The sequence below is a fragment of the Frieseomelitta varia genome, unplaced genomic scaffold, assembly GCF_011392965.1.
Source record: "Frieseomelitta varia isolate USP_RPSP 00005682 unplaced genomic scaffold, Fvar_1.2 scaffold_1012, whole genome shotgun sequence".
Lineage (NCBI taxonomy): Eukaryota > Metazoa > Arthropoda > Insecta > Hymenoptera > Apidae > Frieseomelitta > Frieseomelitta varia.
In genome coordinates, this window is record NW_025108654.1 from 163,444 (window position 1) to 171,822 (window position 8,379).

Here is an 8,379-nt window from a genome sequence, read left to right on the forward strand (position 1 = left end):
CCCCCCCAATCTTTCTCTAACCTCGCGCTCGTTCCTTCTTGCCTCTCCGTGCGAATATCGCTTTTAACCCACGGGACGGGGCTGATTACTATGCGCGCGTCCTGCCCGAGTTTTTATCGAATTCCGAATCACGTTTCTTCCGCGAACGCTTTTTAACAACCGCGTAGAAGGAACGTGCGCGTGCTGTAGGCTGTACGTTGGTTTCATTTGCGTTCTCCTCGACGTCCGCCTTTCGTTAGAAGAAATACATCTATCTTAAAAGGAAACGAAATATGTACGTTGGAGAATTTTGACTAACGAGACTTTCTGGTTCTCGTTAGTCAATCGAACTAACTTGAAAACGATCACGAGAAAGTGATTTTCTTGATTCCATTTTCAAAGGAATTCTCACGATCGGAAGATCGACCGATCACGGAGCATCGACGCGTCTCGTGCACGCAGCGTTGCACTCTGTCGTTGCACGGCGGATGCAATTATCCGCGGAGCATGGCGCATCACGCGACCGTCTTGACGCGCAAAAATGCCAAACTGTCGCACAGTTGTGGATCGTAACCGATTCGCCGGTGACATTATCGTATAATCGACGAGCCACCGATTATTTTCCAACCGTTCTCTCCTATAAATCAACTTCCAATTTCCACTTGGTAATTTTTCTTTAATACTTAACCTCTCACTTGTACAATCTTATCATATCCAAGATTTTCTGCCCCAAGGATACATTTGCATTTAACCATTTGCGCCGGCAAACCTAATCCAAACCGTATACAATAATTCCTCGCTTTCTCATTCTTTCGAACTCGTCGGTGTGATATATATCTCACTGGCTGGAAATTACTGAGAAGTAATAAATTTATTATTTGTTTCGCCCGAGTTGTACTTAATTATACTGAAAATTGAGGAGATATTGCAATTTTGGAACAAAGGATTCTCGACGTTTTGCAATTCTCGAAATTTTGCAAAATTCTCACTTACAAGTACAGAAAGTAAAGAAAAGGGAAATTAACCAGTTGCGCTGGCAACTGATTGCGGACCATAACGAGTGACCAAACCGTCATACAATAACTCGTCGCTATATCACCGAACAGAAATTACTGAGAAGTAATAAATTTATTATTTGTTTTGCCTGGGTTCTACTTAAGTATAGTCGATGAAGACTGAGAAAATATTGCAATTTTAAAACAAAACAATCCTCGACGTTTTGCAATTCTCGAAATTTTGCAAAATTCCCACTTACAAGTACAGAAAGTAAGGAAAAGGGAAATTAACCACTTTCGCTGGCAACTGATTGCGGACCATAACGAGTGACCAAACCGTCATACAATAACTCGTCGCTGCATCACCGAACAGAAATTACTGAGAAGTAATAAATTTATTATTTGTTTCGCCCGAGTTGTACTTAATTATACTGAAAATTGAGGAGATATTGCAATTTTGGAACAAAGAATTCTCGACGTGCGTGACACGTCATATCCCAGCGCAAGAGGTTAAGAACCTCAACCATCGCCAATTGCCAAGACTCGAAGATCGACTTGCAATTAGATTTTCAGTTTGTAATTTCTCTTAATGCTTCAACTCCTTGCTTTTACAATCTTATCGCGTCCAAGATTTCCTGCCTACAGAGTACATTCTCGCTTAAGAACTTCAGTATCGCGTCTCGCATCTACGCAGGATTTTTGCTCAAATCTTTTTATTCGATTCTAAATTGTTCGTTCAGTTAACGAGCGTTCGTGTGTATTGTAAAGGCGAGGAACCTACGCAGGCAGGTACCTGCTGGCTACCTGACCAGTTTTCGAACAGTCGTCGGTGCAAGCCATGCATTAGGGGCACGCGTTATCGCTGGAAGCTGGCAGAGAAATCGCCGGTGGACAGGTCGAAGATGGCGAGAGACGTTGGCGCGGTCGACGATAATCGACGGCGATGCATTATCAGCGCGTTCCGTTCAGATGCAACCGGAGGGTCAAAGACCCGCGGACGAAGCTTCGGGTCCAGTAACGTGCAAAGTTCCAGGTGCACGAATGACGACGACGACGACAATCGAACGAGAATACGAGCATACTACTGGATACCACCACTACACAAGGATGAGAGAGAGTTGAGCAGAGGACGGACGCCGTCGTGAATATTCGCATCGCGAGATATCAACGGCGCGCGGCTCTGTCAAACTGCCACTCGCGTCGGGACGAGTAAAAACTATTTTCACTCTGGTTCTCTCCCTCTCTCTCTCTCTCCCTCTCTCTCTCTCTCTCTCTCTCTCTCTCTCTCTCCCCGAGGGATCGATACGCGCCTCCTTTCGGTGCCACTCGACCCGTTCTCCTCTGCCGCTGTATTTTTAATTCGTTCCATTAATTCGTCGCGAGCTTCTGCTCCAGCAACAATTACACGTACACGGTAACCTGAGGTTAAAGAGAAAGAGAGATATTAACGGCGTGGAAATGTCTGCGGATAAATTACGTTTCGTTCGATTCCCGACTCTCGCGAGGACTCGGGTTTCGATTCAAACCGGGATTGCTGATTTAAATCGAGCGCCGACGTAACGGCGCTCGATTTTTGATAATTGCATACCGACGGACGAGAGTGTGTTGCGAGAGTGTGTTGCGCGGAATGATAATGAGGACGGTGTTTGAAAGATATGGACTTTCGAGTTACGAGATTACACGTACGACGATGACACAGTAGTTTAAAGAAGACTGCGCGATAATGAGAATGCAAAATGGCGCTTGGGGGAACGAGGGGAAGGGGTTTGAAAATAACGAATGAATAGGCGCGGAAAACTTTCAGGGGATCAGGCGTCGACGTGTCGATGGTTAAAAGAAGACAGTGCGGTAATGAGGATACAAAATGATGCTTCGAAATATATACAAAATACGGCGACGAACGGAGGGTTAAAATAATCGGGTGGGTTGCTTCGCCCTAATCTTTCAATCGATTGCTCGCCAACCTTTCGTTCTCTCTCTCTCTCTCTCTCTCTCTCGCGTTATTTCCAGTACATGTGGATCCGATTCTAAAGCCTGTTAACACCAGAGGCATCGAGACAATCGACACGCAACTTGCCATAGAAATTTCATAGGCTCGCAGCGGCAAATTTTACGGAGATTTCAGTCCCTTGCATTATGCCGCGAGTTTCGAAAGTCACGTATTCGCGTATGCCGTAATGAAATGTGAAATCAGAGTCTCGCGGACGAAGAAGGCAAACAATATCCAAAACGGAGGGAACCCGCCACGTTTGGAGGGTTGGTCCGACCGACTTTTATACTCGAGACGATCGAGACAGGCCGGATTGTGGGTAAGGTAGCGCGCCGGGAACAAAAAAAAAAAAAAAATAAAAATGAAAAGGCTCGGATGTGTCGTAAAACGAGTGCATTCCCCTTGGAAATCGCGAGGCTGGTGGTACTAAAGGTGCTTAAGCACGGCCCTGTTCCTCGTCTCCGTCCGTTTCCTTCTCCGTCTCTTTCGCGCCCGTTTCGTTTCTCGGCCAGGCAGTTAAGCTAACGTAGCCGGTTGCCAGTTAGCAGAGCGGCGTGCTCGTATAAAGAGTCTCCCCGGCAGAGAACGAACCGCCGGTTAATCGTGTGCTTGCCCCGTCGTCGTCGTCGTCGTCGTCGTCGTCGTCGTCGTCGTCGTCGTCTCTACATGCTCTCCACGGGACGAGTAAGAAAGAGACAGTGAAAACGGACGCACGCACGCACACACGTTACGGTTATACACTGGGTGTCTCTCCCGCGCTCTTCCACACGCTGCGCGTTTCCGACTTGACCGCGTGAAAGAGGAAAGATTGGAGGCGAAAAAGTTGCAAGGAACGCAAAAAATCATGTCTGCAAACGTAACTTGCTCGAGAGCGATCGATTACCCAATCGTTCTTAGTTTGAAATAGGTGTACGCGTAATCACGTCGGAGAGAAACGTAATTAGTTTGAATTCAGTAGCGTGTATCGATGCATACTTTGGAGTAAATGATACTCACGTATCATGAACGTGATTCTATGAAATATCGAGACTCGTATCGATTTGAGTAATTAATTTGAAGACGTGTATCGTAAATGCAAACTTCGTGCATCTTGCATCCATAGATAAAGTAGTACCGCGTTGTCGTGCCACTTTCCACGTTAGTTTCTTTAATTCGTAACAGTGGCGAAGTCGAGGTGGACACCCAGTATAGCCGGCATATAATCGCGTATATTCGCGTGTCCGTTTGTACGCGTCGTGCGTATCCGCTTCGCCTTTATCCTGCGTTCTGCTCCTTTACTTCGTTCTTCCTGTTTCTCTCTTTCCCCCCTCCTCCCATTTACCTCTCCTATATCTCTCTCTCTCTGCCTCTCTCTGTCTCGCTTCGTGTTTCCTTACAGTTTAGATTGCCCGTATCAGTCCTCCAGAGTTCCGTTTCACGGACGCGTGTCCGCACGAGGGGGCGAAACGCAGGAAAGTTGCCTCGATGATTCGGGAAAGCGCGTAACGAGAAGAGAAGACACGCAGTTAATTCAAAGACGATCGGCTAAGCGTTTCGACGTTAATGGCGCCTCGCAGTCGCATCTAATATGGACGACCGCGTCGTTTAGGCCCCGATACGCCGCCGCTCCGACCAACACCAACACCAACACTACCACACCCGAAGACACAAGCGACGCAACACGAATAAAATTAAACCGTAGCTTCGCGTAGCCTCTCTCTTCGCGCCGGAATCGAGCTCGTTCTCTGCACCGATCGCTATTGCCCCCGCTATGTGCACGGCTCGTTCCCGCCAGCCATTTATTTGCACACTATTTACACGCGACCGTGACGAACGGGGAAAGTCTCTCGAAAATCGCGGACGATGCAGATGCCAGAGCCCGACCGTGTCAGGGAAACGAAAGCGGTGACCAAGTGGTGGCGAAGAGTTTATAACGGGACGAAGGACAAAAGCTTTTTTTGTTATATACTACGTTTCGCGGTAAATCATTGAATTTTTAGAGAAAAAAAAAAAAAAAAAAAAAAAAAAAAAAAACGCACACCACGCTAAGCCTATAAAATACGATAGGATTAAACGATCCCGCGAGTTTTACTTTGTTTTTATTCTACGTCCGGATAAACGTGGGATTTTGATCGGTTCGGATCGTTCCTTGTTACGTTTCACGCGCGAGCCAACAGAGGTGTCGTGATATTTATAAACAGGCAATCTACACACTTGCTGGTCCAAAAATTGGAACGCAAGTGTTGCTTTTTTTTTTTTTTTAAATTCACTTCTTTACGTGCAATTCCTCGCCACTCGCCTCTTAAACCCTTCAACATTTTTCTGATGATTTACGCGTCGATAAAAATTTCACGTCGGCGAGGGAGAGGCAAACAGTTAAATTTGCGTAACAACGTAATCTCAGACACAGACGAAAAGTACGTGAAATTGACGCGAGGACAGGGCAAGAGTCGAAATCTTTCTCGTTTGTACGAGAAAAAGTGTACCAAGGGAAGGAGGGAAAGGAAACCCTGTTAGCACATAATAATCGAAAGATTCGAGAGAGTTCCCGAGTTCCCGAGTTCCCGAGTGATCCGCTCGTACCATTAACCCTGCACGTTACACCGACCATTACTCTCTCGACTTAACGATCTAATCCGATAGGAGGCAACCGCTTCTTCGTCGGCTGGCCGTTTTCAAACAGCACCGAGAAAGAACCAGACGAACCAGATCCGCGACGACTCCTCTCACGGCTCGTGAACGCGGCTTTACACGCTTGTGCACAAAGCGGACCCAGCGGTGGCCTCTCTCTCTCTCTCTCTCTCTCTCTCTCTCTCTCTCTCTCTCTCTCTCTCTTTCTTTCTCTCTGTCGACCGGTGAGCCAAGCCCAGCGTCCAAGGTGCGTCACGCTCGAAAATATGCGTGCCTTCCGCCTCACCCTTCGCGCGGCTCACCGTTGCACCGCAGCCAATTCGATGCACATGAACGCGAAACTGCGGTTCGTTCGATCTGCACGCTACGCGAGAAGTCGAAAGAAACGCGACCAAAGATACGTGAGGCGTAATCGTGCGTCGGGCGTCGCCTCCACCATCTTGGAGAGAGAGAGAGAGAGAGAGAGAGAGAGATAGAGGGAGAGGAGATAGGGAATCGCGTGAGGAGTGTCTCATTGTCAGAATGAAAGCGACAAGGCTACTTTTCTTTGGCTACGTAAAAGTACTTACACTGCAAGTACTTGACTTATAACAAGTATTTAAACAGCTTTAAATAGTGTTGAATTTCGTATCGATTATAAATAGTTTGCAAATGAAACGTAAAAGGAGGGTACTATGAGTTCGTTTCGGTATACGGCCAAGCTACGAGAATTTGATAACTACGTATGAAAGGAAAAGAAAATTGTTGGGTAAAGTTTGTCAGGAATTATCACGAGAGTTGCAAAGAAATATTGTTTAAATCGTACGTGAAATACAGGGTTTCTTCTCACCTATTTCTTTTTCATAAAACATCGAAATACAAGAAGAAACTAATTTTATTAATTTTAAATTAAATTTTTATCTTGGAAGGAAGTGAATTTTGGCCCGCCCTATAGCTACGCATTTTTATTTGCCATTTGATTTTTACTTATGGAAATTTTACTTGTATTAAAAACGTGATTTTATCGAAACTCAGGAAAATTCCTAGGAACTTTATAGTTGTACGAAGTAACAATATTGTACTTCATATATATTATACATAGTTATATTAATTCAATTATTCAACACCGATACCACGCTTCGTGGAATTAAAGGTTATTTTTTGATTAAAGTGGAAAGTAATTTCTCATTTCGTGGGTAAAAGTATTTTTTTAGATTAATAAATTAACTACCTGGAGCTGCTAAAATAATAAAAATGACCAATTGATAAAATGATAAATTTTGTCAGATATTTTATACACACGAAACAACGTATTTTTAAGGATTTAGATAATTTTTCGTAATATAATTGTATAAATACCATTGTATAATAAAGTTTCTCTATTTTTTTTTTTTTTTTCTTTTGATTGCTATGTCTCTGATGGATTTACTTTAATCGTCGATAAGTTTGGCTGTTTGGCCGTCCAAGTTCAAAGGACACCCTGTACATACAAAAGACGAAGCGATAAGCTAGACGCGATCGAACAAAGCAATTATTTATCCACAGCTACTTATTCAATTATATATTTAGAGTGAAATTCTTCTTCGACTAACAATTAGATTCGCAATGAAATTTTTCAGAAAAAAACGCCTCGTCTTCGTGCACGTACGACGTACACACACATACGTGGGCGTACATGCTGAATATTGGCAAGATATTGTTGCCAATTCCAACGACAGTTCTTCTAATAATGTTCATTGTCCGCTCGTCTGTTTTACGCAATCGCGCATGGCTGTGGAGGAGGAGGAGGGGGGGGGGGAGAGAAAGGTCGAAATCTTGCGCATTTAAACGAAGGCGATGAATCAAAGGCAGATAGAAATCAGAGCGAGAGGAAGCGCCACGTAAAACGGGAGTATTACGTGTTCCGGTGATAACGCGACGCGACGCGACGCGACGCGACGCGACGCGCAGTTCTTCCGCGTAACGTCGGTTAGGCGTCGCGTTGATATCTATTCTTGGAGAGGCGCGTGGATTTTTGAGAAGCCGCGTGCTCGGCGAACCGAGCGGATAAGACGATTATAACGCGGAGAGAAAGAGAGAGAGAGAGAGAGAGAGAGAGAACTCGAGAAAACGCGTTTCGACATCGATTTCGCAACGTTTCCTAATTCCGACGTCCCACTAGGTTTACCCTTGTCACCCAACTCCTCCAATATCTCCTCCGGAGCCACAATTTCACGTCGTTGGACGTCGTTTCGATCGATCGAAAGGGGCCCACCAGCAGCTCTTTCCACGATCGCCCGCCTGTCTTCGTTTAGTTTCATTTCGTTTCGTAATCTTACCCGATTCTTCCTGCTGTCCTCGAACGGTTAGGCCTCGTCACCACGCAAAAATAAAACTCGAGAATTTCCACGGCGCGACGATGCCCAACGAACGACATCGACGATCACTGAACGATCACACTGGCAAAGAGCAGAGATGGATCTTGCAACTTGCATTTCTCACAGTCCGTCATCTTGAGAGGATGCATTTTATAACTTCGTTGAGAAAAGAAAACAGTGGAATTTCAAAAAGGAAGAGGGAGAATGAAATCATATCCCGGCGGACACGTCAACACGCGTTTCCTGTCCAAGCAGCGACGCTCCGATTAATTTCTCGACGCGATGTTTTCTCGAACACACTTGCATTCTTCTGATAAAATTTCATAACGTGAGATTTCACTTTTTTTCATCGAACATTTGAAAAAAGAAAAAAAGAAACACAGAAGAGAAGAGGAGAAAGAGATCGCACGAATTTCTTCAAACGAAACTCTCCGAGTTCGCGTCTTTCTCAATCTTTTTTTGCAAAAAG

General features: G+C 45.1%; 1 protein-coding gene across 3 annotated transcripts in view; it reads right to left on the reverse strand.

Moving 5' to 3' along the window:
- The window catches only part of LOC122535407 (bromodomain adjacent to zinc finger domain protein 2B), a 93,345-nt gene extending 85,453 nt beyond the window's left edge, over positions 1-7,892 (reverse strand). For all 3 annotated transcript variants that reach the window (XM_043667116.1, XM_043667044.1, XM_043666962.1), the window contains exon 1: positions 7,872-7,892. The gene's annotated coding sequence lies outside the window, so the exon portion shown is untranslated. The remainder of the gene's footprint in view (positions 1-7,871) is intronic.
- Between the last annotated feature and the right edge of the window lie 487 nt (positions 7,893-8,379).